The sequence below is a fragment of the Helianthus annuus genome, chromosome 10 (genome assembly GCF_002127325.2).
Source record: "Helianthus annuus cultivar XRQ/B chromosome 10, HanXRQr2.0-SUNRISE, whole genome shotgun sequence".
NCBI classification, from domain to species: domain Eukaryota; kingdom Viridiplantae; phylum Streptophyta; class Magnoliopsida; order Asterales; family Asteraceae; genus Helianthus; species Helianthus annuus.
Genome location: NC_035442.2, coordinates 168,477,111 through 168,494,100, shown reverse-complemented (window position 1 = coordinate 168,494,100; position 16,990 = coordinate 168,477,111). Strand labels below are relative to the sequence as shown.

Sequence of the window (16,990 nt, the reverse complement as noted above, 5' to 3'; positions counted from 1 at the left end):
TGGAAATATTTTTATCAGAGTTAAACACCATAACGTTTTAAAATGAATATATGGGATAAAACCCCAGTTTTTCAGATAATACATTTATAATAGACAAATGGGACAAAGCCCGATTTTCATTTTAAATATATATATATATATATATATATATATATATATATATATATATATATAGGGAGTAACCCTGATGATTGAAAACAATTCTCCTTTTTAATTTGGTAACTTTTATGACCCCTTTTCTAAGCCTTCAGTGCTTTCCAGCTGGCTTTTATGGGCTTCATAAGTTACCCGAGACACATGTTTAAAACATTTTATCAGCAAGAAATACTGGCGAGTGAATCCCAGTTTAATCAAAACAGGTTTTACTATTTCACAGTATTGAGAGCGATTACAATGTTTATATCTACACAATTACTCATTCTGTTGGGCCGAAATTGGCGAGACGCGTTCGGTACGGTTTATGTAACTAGTTTGCATAAATTAGCCGAAACGGATCAAACTTTATCATTTTTACTTCAAAATCCATAATGTATTTAGTTTACCCATATTATACAAGTCTTCATACTTGTTGGGTCTAAATTACATTCCATTCCGGTCATCGTTTAATCTATCGTACCGTTTTTAATATTTCCAGTTAGCCGGTTTAAGTCTATGACTTAAATAAAACCCGTTAGCATTCTAATTGGTTATTTATACCATCATTCCAGACTAGAGCCTTCCGGTAAATTGTACCTACGCTTACTTAATTGAATACGGCTGAGTTAATAAAAATCTTGCCATTTAAGACAGGAGCTAGCTCAGGTAAATACTCTTAACCTATTTTCCCCTATACGGGCTTGGGATACGGTAAAATATTTACCGCATGGTCGGTTATGGGATTCGAAGACCAATAAGTCGGGAAATTCAAATAACCCGTTTTAATTCGTATTGCTTGACTGAAACATTGGGGGTTAATGCGACCGTGTCCTGGATATCCTTGATTTATTAATTGCAAATGGCCACGACCTAAGCACGGGGTGTAGGCATACACCCGACAGATGCAATATGGTTTATTAAATAATTTTATACCCAATATGGGTTTCCCAATAAGGGAATAAGTGGTGTGTCAGTTAATCATGAACCGACATAGTTACCGGGCCCCGTATGTAGAGTAAGTTATGTAAAACAGATAACATGAGATATAGTTTGTCCCAAGTATAAAATATTTTGTGCCTTGTGCACCTAAACCAATTTTCATTAACATTTTCAAATGTGTCGGTTGATTGTATTTACCAGTGAAAACTGACGTATTTTCAAAAATCTAAGTGACAGGTACAAATACGTAAATAGGTTGGAAGCTACTCGGGATTGTTAGACGAGGAACTTGCAACTCCTTCGCATAAGCCATTAGTCTGATAAACTCCTTTTGTTTTAATGATCCGCCTGTGGATTATTACAAGCTTGTCTGTACTAATTACTTTGATATTTTCAGACATATGTGTTTGTAATAATATTTTATATTCTAAGACTTCCGTTGTGCTATCCTGTGTATGTTTGACCATGACGATACCAATCTTACGTCACGTACTCTCCACCGGGCTGAGTTGTAAATATCGGGGTGTGACACCTTGCCACGTGTCTATCTTGTTGTAACAGAAAAAATGCTTTCATTAAAGTCTTGATTTTAGGCGCGCGGAGACGTTTAGGATTTTATCTTCAAATCTAACTGTTCTCTTGTGCGAGCCCGCGCAAGGGTGTTAGTTGAATGTTTGTTTCTGCTTTTCTCCGGCGTGTGGCAATCGAAGACTGTTTTCTTTCTCAACATGTTTGGGACCGCTGCGCCGTGCAAGGGTGGTCTCGTTAAAGATGTAACACTCGAAATTTTGTTAACTCATTAAAATAATTATTACCGTTTAGTATAATTAAAAAAAATAAATAAATAAAGTTTATAACAAGTTAAAGTGAATTACTTTGATATTTTTTTTATAAACCATGTTAGTGTTCTTATTAGTTATATTTTTCCTAAACATGTATATGATTTATATTTTAAAATTTATATAAAATGCTTTATATAAAAATATTTATGTAATCTTGTTTAAACCTATCTATCTTGGTAACTAGTGAATAGTGATGTCTATAATTTTTGTACAAGACTTGACACATAGAAGAAAAAAAAAACAATAATAATAATGATAAACCACCAACAACCCATACTCCCATGGCTTCTTCCATACGAAAATTCAACAACAGAAGTTATGTTTCTCTTTTAAACTCCTTTGACTTTCTTGCCCAAAATATCATGAATAGATATGGGGAGACATTATGAAAAAGTATGGGTTAAACCAACTCTAGTTTCATTCAGATATACATAAACCTTGCTATATACTCTATCCAAAACCAAATCACATTAACCTTGAATCACCACCATGAACGAGTGCCACTCCTAGCCATCGAGCCCAACGCAAAACCACTAGCACTACCGCCACCATAAGCCGCAAACGACCACTGCACGTCCACCTCCTTCAGCCATCTTCACCGCTTCGCGTACACAATCCGTTGTTGCCCTCCGTCGTCCAGATACACGCACGCACCAACGACGTTGGCGTCTCTTTTGTCGGAGCCAACACCACCGTAACGGTACCACTCGTCTCGTCCTTCGATTTTGCAAGGTAGCCTCGAACCCCCTATGTTCTTTCACTGTTTTTCTGTAAGATCACCCGGTGTTTCGTTTGGGATTCCGGCGACCGGCCGGGAACCCCTTGGTTCCCGCCGCCGATTTCAAAGAGAGAGAACGAGAGGGACGAAATTTTGTGTGTAGTTCTGAATCTGTTGTGGATATTGTGTTGTGGTGTGTGTATATGAAGATGCGTAGCAGGTATACAATCTTACAATCTGGTGTGCATGTAGGAGTTTGTTAAAATTGTGTATGTATATATTATAAAATATATATATATTTACAGGTGTGGGTATATTCAGGTGTTAGAAAGGAAATCAAGAAAAAAATATATATATTTGCCTTATGTCTAAATAAGTATAAGAAAAATATTAATAATAGAATAATATGAATCTGTCGTAGGTTCTAATTTTTAAGCTTCATCTAAATGGGTGTACACTTGTTTAAACAAATAGTTAAAATTGATTTCATGATTTATCAAAATAGTTTAAAATAATCATTATAATATTGTATGAAACACACGGATTGAAATGGCATAGAAAAAAAAAAAAAAACTTAGAATCTATAAGGATTATTTTTAATTCTTTTGCAAAATCAATATATATAGTATTTTGAAAACTATTGTTAAAATCCATATCCTTATGTATTATTTTATTTAAGGGCTTTATTAAATTACATTTGTATGTTTAAGTAAGTCAATTAAGATTTCAGATCATGTTCTTATATACGTATTTCTTAGTACGAACATAATGAATTATGTTTACCAAATGAGGTAAATAACTTATGTGTTCGAGTGGTAAGTCGAGAGTGTATTAATAAATTATTACGGGTGGGTGTAGTTTGCAGTCGCCGGAAAGTCCAACGAAAGACCTCTTTATTTAAATAAATTATATAATACTAATCTTATAAATACGGGATTTAGGTTCATGTAAGTTTTGAGTACGACTCGAATTGTGGATTTTTGCTTTGCTTGCTAAACTAAGGTACGGATTCCTAATTCTGACATCATAGTATTTTTATCATATCCGTCACTTTGCAGTACGGATTTTCGTGTGTTCCTGTTAACCGTTTGATATGTGATGCGTTACCTGAATCAGTATGGAATTGTGTATGATTATTAGTGTGATGTAACATGCCATACCTCAGACTTGTACTCATGGTCGCATGTTCCTATTAATATCATTTTCAGTTGGTTGTAAACTATTTGCATGGCCTTAGTTTTGTATTCTGTCACCCGAGCGTCTGGCTTGCCGTTTGGGCGTCAACGGCATGGCACTTATCGTGACAGTGCGTAATAAAAGTTCACGGCGTCTCTAGCTTGTGCTCGTGTAGCACCTTGGCCCCTAGAGGCGTATAGATCGATCTTAGTTCCGAGTTTGAGTTTGTTGTGTGGAGATGGAATAATGGGTGAACGCCACACTCACCATCTCATAGGTGCATGGACTAGCTAGCTGTGTACCAGTCTGTTTTTGGCTCTGGGTGTTTCCTTATTACATGACTTATTGTTGTTACATTCAAGGTCACCTAATTAGTATATGTATCTGATATGTTTGTGATACGATATGATCCGTCCGCTGCTATGCCAATTAAACTTAGACGCATGTTTCTGATTCGTTCACGTCTACTTCAGTTTAATTTTTGTACCCGTATTCGATTTGTTATTTCAATATCGTTTTGTGTTTCTTTCTTTTCGTCCATCCTTACTTGTACTATTGATTTCTCCGTTACTGAGCAATTCTTTGGCTCAGCCGTAGTTCTTTGTTGTGTTTTTCTTGTCTTGTTTACAGGTAATTAGGGATAATATGGGGAATCGATAATGAGAGATTAATGGATGTTCAAGAGTATCTAAAGACGCTTTATTTTGTTAAATCATGTACTTTTGAATGAACTTAAGACTTAGGGTATTTTGAGACGTGTATGTCACCTTGAATCTTATCTTATATTAAGTGGATGTGTTTTGGTTATGATATTCGTAATAGTGACGCTCCGACCTGCTACGGGTTGGGTTGTTACAGTTATGGTATCAGAGCCAAGGCTCTTTCCTGTAGAAAACTTAAACCTTAATAACAAAACACGTGAGGTAATGGGTAGACATCGGATTAGGGTTTCTCTTTACCACTTTTCCGCTTAATGTAAAATCTCAATGCTTATCTGGAAGTCTTCTTTTCAGATGGCTCCTAAAAGACGTGTGAACACTCGTCGTGGGACTAATACCTCAGACGACACTCCTCTTGAGGCTCTTGTTGCTAACGCCGTCAATACAGCTATTGCGGGTTTAGTTCCTAACTTATTACAACAGTTACAACAAATGAATCATGGAGGTAACCATAATGGACCACCACCAGGAGGTAACCACAACGGACCACCACCAGGAGGTAACCATAACGGACCACCACCAGGAGGTAACCACGACAGGCCACCTCCCGGAAATACTGCTAACCCTCCTGTTAGCATCCATCAATGGCTTGCACACTTCCAAAAACAAAAGCCAAAATCATTTAGTACTGCTACTACACCAGTTGAGGCGGAAAACTGGATCGCTCATATCGAGAAATTGTTCGAAGTGTTAGGCGTTGATGATGTGTTCAAAGTCAGGCTTGCTACTTATAAATTGGAGGACGATGCTCATAGGTGGTGGAAGATCTTGAAAAGTTCTCATGGAGGAGATAATTACGCAGCTACACTCTCATGGGATGAGTTTCGCTCATTATTTTATCAGCAGTATTTCACTGATGCTGATCGTAGTGAATATCTGAGAGAGTATTCATCCATCATGCAGAGAAATGATGAGCCTATCATGGAATTTAAGAACCGTTTCTGTCGCTTGGTTAGTTTCCTAGGCCCCGCCGCTGGCACGATAGAGCAGCAGACAAACACTTTCAAGTGGGCTATATGTGACCGGGATAGGAAGTTTATCCTGAATCTTCGTTTCAATGACATTAATGAGATTGTTGACGCGGTTAAGAACTTGGATAACGATAAGAAGCATCGTCAGAAGGCGTTTGATGATAACCGCAAACGCCCAAGGGAAAATAATCAGGATCACTCTTCTTTTCGCGCTGGAAACGATCAGTCCTTAGCACCCCGAGACCGTAAACATCGTTCTGATAAGAATTTCAACAATCAATCACGAAATGGGGGGAATCGAAATCTAAATCATAAGCCCACACAGAACCAGACACAACAGAATCAGGCCCCCATTAGAGCACAACAAAACCCACAACCGAATCGTGATCCTCCTTGTGCCACTTGCGGGAAACCTCACAAAGGTATTTGTCGCCGAGCTGAAGGCCTTTGTTTCAAATGTGGAGATGCAGGACACATGATTAAAGCTTGCCCTCAGCTTGCCCCTAAAGCCAATACCGGGGGTAATGCTAGACCTGTTGTGGGAGGACGTGTGTTCGCGCTAACAACTGACGATGCAGCAAATGCCCCAGGTACGGTTTCCGGTTATTTACGCATTGGTGAACGTGATATTTATGCCTTGTTTGATACTGGTGCGACACATTCTGTGGTATCTCTCTTATTTGCTAAGCACTTGATGACTAGGCCTACTACTTTAGAGTATCCTTTAGTGATATCTACTCCCTTAAGAAATTCTACTATCATCTCTCATGTTTATCGAGATTGTCCGATCCAAATCGCGTCCATTATTCGTCCCGCAAATTTGTATCCCATTCAGATGAATGACTTCGATGTTATTCTTGGCATGGACTGGCTCTCTCGGCATAACGTCTCGATTGAATGTCAGACTCACCGCATTCTTTTTGGAAACCCTCAGCGTCCTGAATTCATTTATCAAGGGACTCAACCTCGTAAGCCATTGAAAATAATTTCTGCATTTAAGGCCCAAAGGTTTATTTCACACAGGTGTGTAGCATTCTTTGCTTCGATAAAAGCTACGTCTTCAAATGAGCCTAACATCTCCGATTATCCAATTGTCCGTGAGTTTCCGGATGTATTTCCTGAAAAGCTGCCTGGACTCCCACCAGATCGCGAAGTGGAGTTCGCTATTGATCTGATTCCTGGTGCCGAGCCGATTTCTAAAGCACCGTACCGCATGGCGCCTCTAGAGCTCAAGGAGCTCAAAGAGCAGTTGCAAGAGTTATTGGAACTTGGTTTTATTAGACCAAGTGTCTCGCCTTGGGGCGCACCGGTCTTGTTCGTGAAGAAGAAGGATGGTTCTATGAGACTTTGTATTGACTATCGAGAGTTGAACAAAATCACCATTCGGAATCGATATCCGCTACCTCGCATCGATGATCTATTTGATCAACTTCAGGGTGCTAAATGTTTTTCTAAGATCGATCTGAGATCTGGGTACCACCAGCTGAAGATCAAAGATTCAGACATTCCTAAATCAGCTTTCCGCACTCGGTATGGTCATTATGAGTTTTTGGTTATGCCATTCGGGTTAACCAATGCTCCAGCTGTTTTCATGGACCTAATGAATCGAGTCTTTCACGAGTTTCTTGATAAATTCGTCATAGTCTTCATCGACGATATTTTGGTCTATTCTAAGAGCAAGGAAGAACATGAGTACCATCTTCGTACCGTACTTGAAATTTTGCGACAGAAGAAGCTTTACGCAAAATTTTCGAAGTGCGAGTTCTGGTTAGACCAAGTAGCTTTCCTTGGTCATGTGGTTTCCGCTGAAGGTATTTCAATGGATCCTGCTAAGGTGGAAGCAATCACTAAATGGCCTACACCTACCTCAGTCACTGAGGTTCGCAGTTTTCTTGGCCTCGCCGGATATTATCGCAGATTTGTCGAAGGATTTTCAACCATTGCCTTACCTCTAACCCACCTTCTTAGAAAAGGGGTTAAGTACGCTTGGAACGATGATAGAGAGAAAAGTTTTCAGGAGTTGAAGAAAAGGTTAGTGTCTGCCCCGATTCTCACACTTCCATCAGGTACAGGTGGATATCAGATTTATAGCGATGCTTCGAAGAAGGGACTCGGATGTGTTTTGATGCAACACAATAAGGTCATTGCTTATGCCTCACGCCAGTTGAAGCCGTATGAGGTTAATTATCCGACGCATGACCTCGAGCTTGCCGCCGTTATCTTTGCTCTAAAGATTTGGCGACATTATTTGTACGGAGAGACTTGTGATATTTTCACTGATCACAAGAGCTTGAAGTACATCTTTACACAAAAGGAGTTGAACATGAGACAACGACGTTGGTTAGAGCTTTTAAAAGATTATGATGCCAATATCCAGTATCATCCGGGAAAGGCCAATGTTGTGGCCGATGCTCTTAGCCGAAAGAACTTTGGGACAATTTCATCTCTCCAACTGCAACCTCATATTCTAACTGATCTTGAAAAGCTAGGTATTGGTATCCATCTTGGTGACGCTGATGGTTATCTAGCCAGATTTCGGATTGAGCCTGACTTGATCTCGCGTATCAAGAGTGCTCAACAAGATGATGGAGAACTTTGGGCTATTATACAGAATTTGGAGGTGGGTAAGCAATCAGAATTTCGAATTGACGAAAATGGAGTAGTTTGGTGTGGAAAACGGTTATGTGTTCCTAATGATTCCACCCTACGTGAATCATTGTTAGCTGAAGCTCATAGTTCACCATTCTCTATCCACCCTGGATCTACAAAGATGTATCGAGATCTTCGTCAGCACTTTTGGTGGAACGCTATGAAAGAAGATGTAGCTAGATATGTTAGCAGATGTCTTACTTGTCAACAAGTGAAGGCAGAACATCAAAGAGCCGGTGGTTTGCTTCAACCACTAGATATTCCAATATGGAAGTGGGATGACATTTCAATGGATTTTGTAACTGGTTTACCGAGGACGTTCAAGAAGAATGACACTATCTGGGTTGTAGTCGACCGGTTGTCAAAGTCAGCTCACTTTCTTCCGATTCAGCAGGGATTTTCAGTCAGTAGATTATCTGAAGTCTTTACCCAAGAGATCATTAGACTTCATGGAACCCCAGTCTCTATCGTGTCTGATCGAGACCCGCGGTTCACTTCACGCTTTTGGAAGGGATTTCAAGCCGCTTGGGGCACCAAATTGAGATTCAGCACGGCATTTCATCCTCAGACAGACGGTCAGTCAGAGCGTACTATTCAGACTCTCGAGGATATGCTTCGAGCTTGTGCTCTGGAGTGGACAGGAAATTGGGATGAATATCTTTGTCTTGTCGAGTTTGCCTACAATAATAGTTGGCAAGCTAGCATTGGTATGGCACCGTTCGAGCTTCTTTACGGACGGAAGTGTAGAGCACCTATTTGTTGGGAGGAAGTTGGTGAGAAAATCATTGAAGGACCCGAACTAGTGCAAGTTACCAATGAGAAAGTTGCTATCGCTAGGGAAAAGTTGAAGGAAGCGCAGAGTCGACAGAAAAGCTATGCAGACCGACATCGTCGAGCTTTGGAATTTAATGTTGGTGAGCGTGTTTTCTTACGAGTTTCGCCTTGCAAAGGCGTTCGTCGTTTTGGAATCAAGGGAAAGCTTAGCCCAAGATTCATCGGTCCATTTGAGATTCTTGAAAGAGTTGGTGAAGTTTCTTACCGTTTGGCATTACCACCGCAACTATCGCACGTGCATAACGTCTTTCATATATCTCTCCTTAGGGGATATAATTACCATCCTTTACACGTTGTGAATTATCCTTATCATCTTATTCATGAGGACTTATCTCTTGAGGAGGAGCCCGAAGCTATTATTGACCGCCAAGAAAGAATTATGCGTAGGAAGACTATTCCTTTTGTTAAAGTTCTTTGGAAGAACCATTCTGAACGTGAAGCTACCTGGGAATTAGAAGACACGATCCGTTCTCACTATCCATATTTGTTTTCGTCTTAGTATGCTAAACTTCGATGTGTTGTAATCGTGTACGACCTTGGAATTGTGCCCTTTTTGTAACTCAGTGTTTTCGCTAATGTGTAATGCTTCGTTTATGCTTATATGTGATCTAAATTGTGTCCGTATCGGTTATCAACATCTTACAATTTCGAGGACGAAATTTTTTTTTAGAGGAGAAGAATTGTAACACTCGAAATTTTGTTAACTCATTAAAATAATTATTACCGTTTAGTATAATTAAAAAAAAATAAATAAATAAAGTTTATAACAAGTTAAAGTGAATTACTTTGATATTTTTTTTATAAACCATGTTAGTGTTCTTATTAGTTATATTTTTCCTAAACATGTATATGGTTTATATTTTAAAATTTATATAAAATGCTTTATATAAAAATATTTATGTAATCTTGTTTAAACCTATCTATCTTGGTAACTAGTGAATAGTGATGTCTATAATTTTTGTACAAGACTTAACACATAGAAGAAAAAAAAAACAATAATAATAATGATAAACCACCAACAACCCATACTCCCATGGCTTCTTCCATACGAAAATTCAACAACAGAAGTTATGTTTTTCTTTTAAACTCCTTTGACTTTCTTGCCCAAAATATCATGAATAGATATGGGGAGACATTATGAAAAAGTATGGGTTAAACCAACTCTAGTTTCATTCAGATATACATAAACCTTGCTATATACTCTATCCAAAACCAAATCACATTAACCTTGAATCACCACCATGAACGAGTGCCACTCCTAGCCATCGAGCCCAACGCAAAACCACTAGCACTACCGCCACCATAAGCCGCAAACGACCACTGCACGTCCACCTCCTTCAGCCATCTTCACCGCTTCGCGTACACAATCCGTTGTTGCCCTCCGTCGTCCAGATACACGCACGCACCAACGACGTTGGCGTCTCTTTTGTCGGAGCCAACACCACCGTAACGGTACCACTCGTCTCGTCCTTCGATTTTGCAAGGTAGCCTCGAACCCCCTATGTTCTTTCACTGATTTTCTGTTAGATCACCCGGTGTTTCGTTTGGGATTCCGGCGACCGGCCGGGAACCCCTTGGTTCCCGCCGCCGATTTCAAAGAGAGAGAACGAGAGGGACGAAATTTTGTGTGTAGTTCTGAATCTGTTGTGGATATTGTGTTGTGGTGTGTGTATATGAAGATGCGTAGCAGGTATACAATCTTACAATCTGGTGTGCATGTAGGAGTTTGTTAAAATTGTGTATGTATATATTATAAAATATATATATATTTACAGGTGTGGGTATATTCAGGTGTTAGAAAGGAAATCAAGAAAAAAATATATATATTTGCCTTATGTCTAAATAAGTATAAGAAAAATAATAATAATAGAATAATATGAATCTGTCGTAGGTTCTAATTTTTAAGCTTCATCTAAATGGGTGTACACTTGTTTAAACAAATAGTTAAAATTGATTTCATGATTTATCAAAATAGTTTAAAATAATCATTATAATATTGTATGAAACACACGGATTGAAATGGCATAGAAAAAAAAAAACTTAGAATCTATAAGGATTATTTTTAATTCTTTTGCAAAATCAATATATATAGTATTTTGAAAACTATTGTTAAAATCCATATCCTTATGTATTATTTTATTTAAGGGCTTTATTAAATTACATTTGTATGTTTAAGTAAGTCAATTAAGATTTCAGATCATGTTCTTATATACGTATTTCTTAGTACGAACATAATGAATTATGTTTACCAAATGAGGTAAATAACTTATGTGTTCGAGTGGTAAGTCGAGAGTGTATTAATAAATTATTACGGGTGGGTGTAGTTTGCAGTCGCCGGAAAGTCCAACGAAAGACCTCTTTATTTAAATAAATTATATAATACTAATCTTATAAATACGGGATTTAGGTTCATGTAAGTTTTGAGTACGACTCGAATTGTGGATTTTTGCTTTGCTTGCTAAACTAAGGGACGGATTCCTAATTCTGACATCATAGTATTTTTATCATATCCGTCACTTTGCAGTACGGATTTTCGTGTGTTCCTGTTAACCGTTTGATATGTGATGCGTTACCTGAATCAGTATGGAATTGTGTATGATTATTAGTGTGATGTAACATGCCATACCTCAGACTTGTACTCATGGTCGCATGTTCCTATTAATATTATTTTCAGTTGGTTGTAAACTATTTGCATGGCCTTAGTTTTGTATTCTGTCACCCGAGCGTCTGGCTTGCCGTTTGGGCGTCAACGGCATGGCACTTATCGTGACAGTGCGTAATAAAAGTTCACGGCGTCTCTAGCTTGTGCTCGTGTAGCACCTTGGCCCCTAGAGGCGTATAGATCGATCTTAGTTCCGAGTTTAAGTTTGTTGTGTGGAGATGGAATAATGGGTGAACGCCACACTCACCATCTCATAGGTGCATGGACTAGCTAGCTGTGTACCAGTCTGTTTTTGGCTCTGGGTGTTTCCTTATTACATGACTTATTGTTGTTACATTCAAGGTCACCTAATTAGTATATGTATCTGATATGTTTGTGATACGATATGATCCGTCCGCTGCTATGCCAATTAAACTTAGACGCATGTTTCTGATTCGTTCACGTCTACTTCAGTTTAATTTTTGTACCCGTATTCGATTTGTTATTTCAATATCGTTTTGTGTTTCTTTCTTTTCGTCCATCCTTACTTGTACTATTGATTTCTCCGTTACTGAGCAATTCTTTGGCTCAGCCGTAGTTCTTTGTTGTGTTTTTCTTGTCTTGTTTACAGGTAATTAGGGATAATATGGGGAATCGATAATGAGAGATTAATGGATGTTCAAGAGTATCTAAAGACTCTTTATTTTGTTAAATCATGTACTTTTGAATGAACTTAAGACTTAGGGTATTTTGAGACGTGTATGTCACCTTGAATCTTATCTTATATTAAGTGGATGTGTTTTGGTTATGATATTCGTAATAGTGACGCTCCAACCTGCTACGGGTTGGGTTGTTACAAAAGATGTTCTAGAAGTAAGGCTATGGTATGGTCTTATGCGCCTGCGCAAGGTTTTTGGGACCATACTCCTTTATTATAAAACTGTTTCCTCCCAAATCCTGTTTAGGACCGCTGCGCAGTCGCGCAGGGTCTTTGTTCAAGATGTTTTGGGATAAGGTTGTGGTATGGTCCTATGCGCCTGCGCAAGGTTTTTGGGACCACACCCTTTCAAGTCCCCCCAGTCAAGTATTGCTTCTGCGCAAGTAGATGGAGCACTGGACTATAAAATGAATTGTTCGCTTTTTGCTTTGAGGAGTAGCAGGCTTATTTGGCGCGAAGTATGAAGAATCTTCTTGTGTAAGATATTGACTAGTTATGCGCTGTAGAAACTGTACGCGCGTGGATAGGGTTGTTTCCTTGATTGTTATCAAGGATGTACAGTTATGTCCGCCTCCTGATGTGGTGAAGACCTTCGCGTATGATTATATGATTTGTGTAAAGGTTGTCCAGACTAGTTTTTTGTTAGGACGTTGAATCCGGCCGTTGTTGTGCCAATACTGCTCTGTGCTGCTGTGTTAGTGTCGTCGCTCCTTTTGTTAATATACAGTTTCAGAACTTTTTTATGGCTGCCGCGCAACTAACTGTACTAATGTGCTGCCGCACATCTTTGTTAATGTGTTGTTGCACAACTTTGTTATTGCGCTGCCGCGCAAATAACTGTATTAATGTACTGGCGCACATCTTTGTTAATGTGCTGTTGCACAACTTTGTTATTGCGCTGCCGCGCAAATAACTGTATTAATGTGCTGCCACACGTCTTTGTTAATGTGCTGTTGCACAAGTTGTGTTTTTGTTTATTCTAGTTACAATGTTTGCATGGGTTCGATTACTTTGTTTGGGTAGGACAAATAAAGATGATACAAAGCTCACGTGTGAACGTAGGGTTGGACCTTATGCGGTACTTGTGACCGTGGACCGTTCATGAGACTTGTGTTATCATAGTGTTTTTGTGCTTACAAAAAGGAATCGCATGCATTTGTAATAAAAAACAGAAGCATAATGGTCTAGTTGTTTAAAGCATTGTTCGTAAATAATATCCATAGAGCTACCCGGATCAATGAACATGTAATCAGTACGGTAACGACTGAATATACCAGTTATGATGACCGGTCGTTCTTCTTGAGGACCCCCTGGAACGACGGGGAAAATTACTTGCTGTTCACGCCAGTGTTGACTGTGGCTCTGTTTGTTGTTCTGTTTGCGTGAAGGTCCGCCTCGCACCATGTACATTTGTTCCGTACGGATTTTTGGGTTGTTGTGGTCGTCTTTCACATTTTGTCTCGTATAACTGAGTGTTTTCAGATATTCTCCGCTACTGAGTTGGGTGTCCCACTGTTGTAATGGACGTGGGCCCAACGCTGTACCATAGGATTTCTTCTGAGACTCGTGCTCTGCCTGAGACTCCTGGTAACCAGATCTGAGATGAAGGAATTCACATCCGGTGCTGGTATGGGTAACAGGTTTTTGTGCAAAAAATTTGTTTACGGCATTTTGGAATTTGATAAACCAATAAACCGGAGTTTCTTCCGGAAGTAGATCTGGATTAATCTGAGTTCCAGATTGAACTTTTGAGGCGACAGAACTGTGTATCTCACTGTTACTAAATGATTTTCCCATGATTCCGCCGATCTGAAAAACACGAGCCGGGACGTCCCTGCTTTTAGATCGAGGACTTGATGGGTAACTTGTCGGAATTTCTACCATAGAAAACAGAAGAAAAGGTGAACCAATCGAGAAGATGAGAATGAAAATTAAAGAATCGGTGGGCGCCAATGAAGAAACAGTGATCTGAATTGACCGGAATCAATCAGATCAAGGATTTAGTCTCTGCATAAAAAGGTTAAATCTCTCATTGACTCGGGGTTTTAACTGACTTCCTTCTCCGGTGATCACTGCAAAACAGAAAGCCGTTAGACTCGCCACGGGGAGAATGGGGATTCTCTCCGTGACCACCCTCCGGCATGAGAATAAGTATAGTGATCTCGATGAAGAAGAAGAAGTAGTAAAGTGAGAGTGAAGTGAAAGTAGCTTATGAGATCATACTTGCGATGACTTATTTATAGCAGGTTTTTTGCGGGAAACTGGTGCGACGGAGAGAGTAAAGGAAAGTGCTTTCTGTTTGGTGGTTATTTTTCCTTCCGTTAATCTTTGCACACGGATCGTGGGTCTTGATCAACGGTTGGGGAATTGCCACATGGAAAGTAGTTTTGGGTAGATCCTTCTCCAAGTTAATGCCATCATCGTGATTTAGATGAGTGTCCAGGATTATGCCACGTCATCTTCAGTTATAACCGAATGGTTGTGCACGATGGGCATTTAAAGCTTCTAGAAGATCTACAACTGTAAACCGTTATGCCCTTGCCACGTGTCTATCTTGTTGTAACATAAAAGATGCTTTCATTCAAGTCTTGATTTAAGTGCGCAGAGACGTTTAGGATTTTATCTTCAAGTCTAACCGTTCTCTTGCGCGAGCCCGCGCAAGGGTGTTGGTTGAATGTTTGTTTCTCCTTTTCTCCGGCACGTGGCCATCAAAGACTCTTTTCTTTCTCAACTTGTTTGGGACCGCTGCGCAGCCGCGCACGGTCTCGTTAAAGATGTTCTAGAAGTAAGGCTATGGTAGGGTCTTATGCATCTGCGCAAGGTTTTTGGGACCATACTCCTTTATTATTGAACTGTTTCCTCCCAAATCCTGTTTAGGACCGCTGTGCAGCCACGCAGGGTCTTTGTTCAAGATGTTTTGGGATAAGGTTGTGGTATGGTCCTATGCGACTGCGCAAGGTTTTTGGGACCATACCCCTTCACAGGTTTCTGATGATGTTGATGATGCACGGAACTTATTAGGATGCCTAGAAACGCATTTAAACTTTAATACTTGTTGTATTGTAATTTATTTGTTTCGACTTGTTGTATTGCATTTCAAACAGTGTAATTGATTCTTTTATGCAATGAAATGAAAGTTATTCTTAAATACTTGTCACATGTTAGTGTTATGTGTAATGAGCAATCTCGTTTCCGTCTCACTCTGATCTTTCTGCCATCGGTTGGGGTGTGACATTCAGCTTCCTTATCATTTGACCACTCGCTTTATAGTGGGTCCCTCGTCCTCTTATTCATGTTATGCGGTATAATACATGCGTACATTACATCGGATATTATTCTTGTACTCCACAACCGTGTTGGGCCTTATATGATGTGCCATCGATATTGAAGGACATTGAACCCTCTCTCGACATCTTTTTGTGTTGATTTGTGATGTTTTTTGAACTCAAGCATATTCGGGCTTTGTGAAAAGAAGAAGCTTAAATGTATCCCCTTCTAGATAAATGTCATCTGCAAAATAATATATTTTGTCGTATTGTGTCGCGTTCATCATAAAATGGCATGGAGGTGCAAACCCATTTATTATGTCATTGAATATTGGTGCCTGATTTAGAACATTGATGTCATTGCTCGAACGAAAACTCCAAAAAAGGCATGCAACATGACAAAATTTTACATCGTCAATGCATACAGTCAATGTTGCCCAACATTCCAGGAAACTTGTGAATTTATAAATGAAACTCCAGTAACGTTGGACTTCACTTTCGTTAATCCTTTTAACATACTTAGGGTGGAGGGTATGGTTAATCACTCTAGGGTGATTGAGTGAAATCCTACTCAATAATATTATGCCATGTCAACTCCCCATTCCACTCCCCATTTTACACTCAATCAGGGGGTATGGTTAATCACTCTAGGGTGATTAAGTTAATTTTTTTTTATTGGTTAATCTATCCCCTCTCTCTCTCTCTCTCTCTCTCCTCCATCACTCCTTCTCCACTTTGGTGAATACTCCACGATTTCTCACCCTCTCTCCTACTCAAACACCCTAACTCAATCAAGGGGGTATAGTCATCGATCGGTGACACCCACTCAATCACCCACTCACCGAACATTATACCCCCCACCCTTATCAATATAAAGTTAACAACGTATGCATACAAATTTTGTAGCCACATGTTGGCCATGGTTTCACTGATCCATAAGTATTCACGAGTTACATATGTCATATTAAAATGATTAATTGACTAAAAACAATTTAAATCCTCAATACACAGCTCCAGGGGCGGAGTTAAAGCTTGCCCAAGGTGGTCGGGCGCTCCCCCGGGAAAAAAAATTAGTGCTAAGTTCCGTCGAAAATCCTATCCGCACCCCTTGGACTCTCTGATGGTTAAAATAAAAAGAGAATAGAGAAATTAACAATCATCACCTGAAAATTTATTAGCAAATAAGGACTCCATGGCTCCATCTTCGTACAGAAGAAAGTGAGGAAGATGATAGGAAATATAATTAAATATAATTATATGTTTTTGCTTTTACTGACACAAAAGGTGATGTGAATTGGCAGATATGGTTTCAATTTTCAAAGTATATTATTTTGATTTATTAGTTTTTCTTTAATTGTCGGATCGTTGTCGGACCCGAATTG

General features: G+C 39.3%; 2 long non-coding RNA genes across 2 annotated transcripts; both read left to right on the top strand.

Annotated features, from left to right (window-relative positions):
* The first annotated feature begins 2,248 nt into the window (after positions 1-2,248).
* Positions 2,249-4,511, top strand: LOC110883402. The gene is made up of 3 exons (XR_002560454.2): positions 2,249-2,648; positions 3,576-3,636; positions 4,441-4,511. It is a non-coding gene; the product is annotated as an uncharacterized LOC110883402 (long non-coding RNA).
* Positions 4,512-10,083: 5,572 nt separating this feature from the next.
* Positions 10,084-11,591, top strand: LOC118483222. The gene is made up of 2 exons (XR_004869920.1): positions 10,084-10,467; positions 11,391-11,591. It is a non-coding gene; the product is annotated as an uncharacterized LOC118483222 (long non-coding RNA).
* The last annotated feature ends 5,399 nt before the right edge of the window (positions 11,592-16,990 follow it).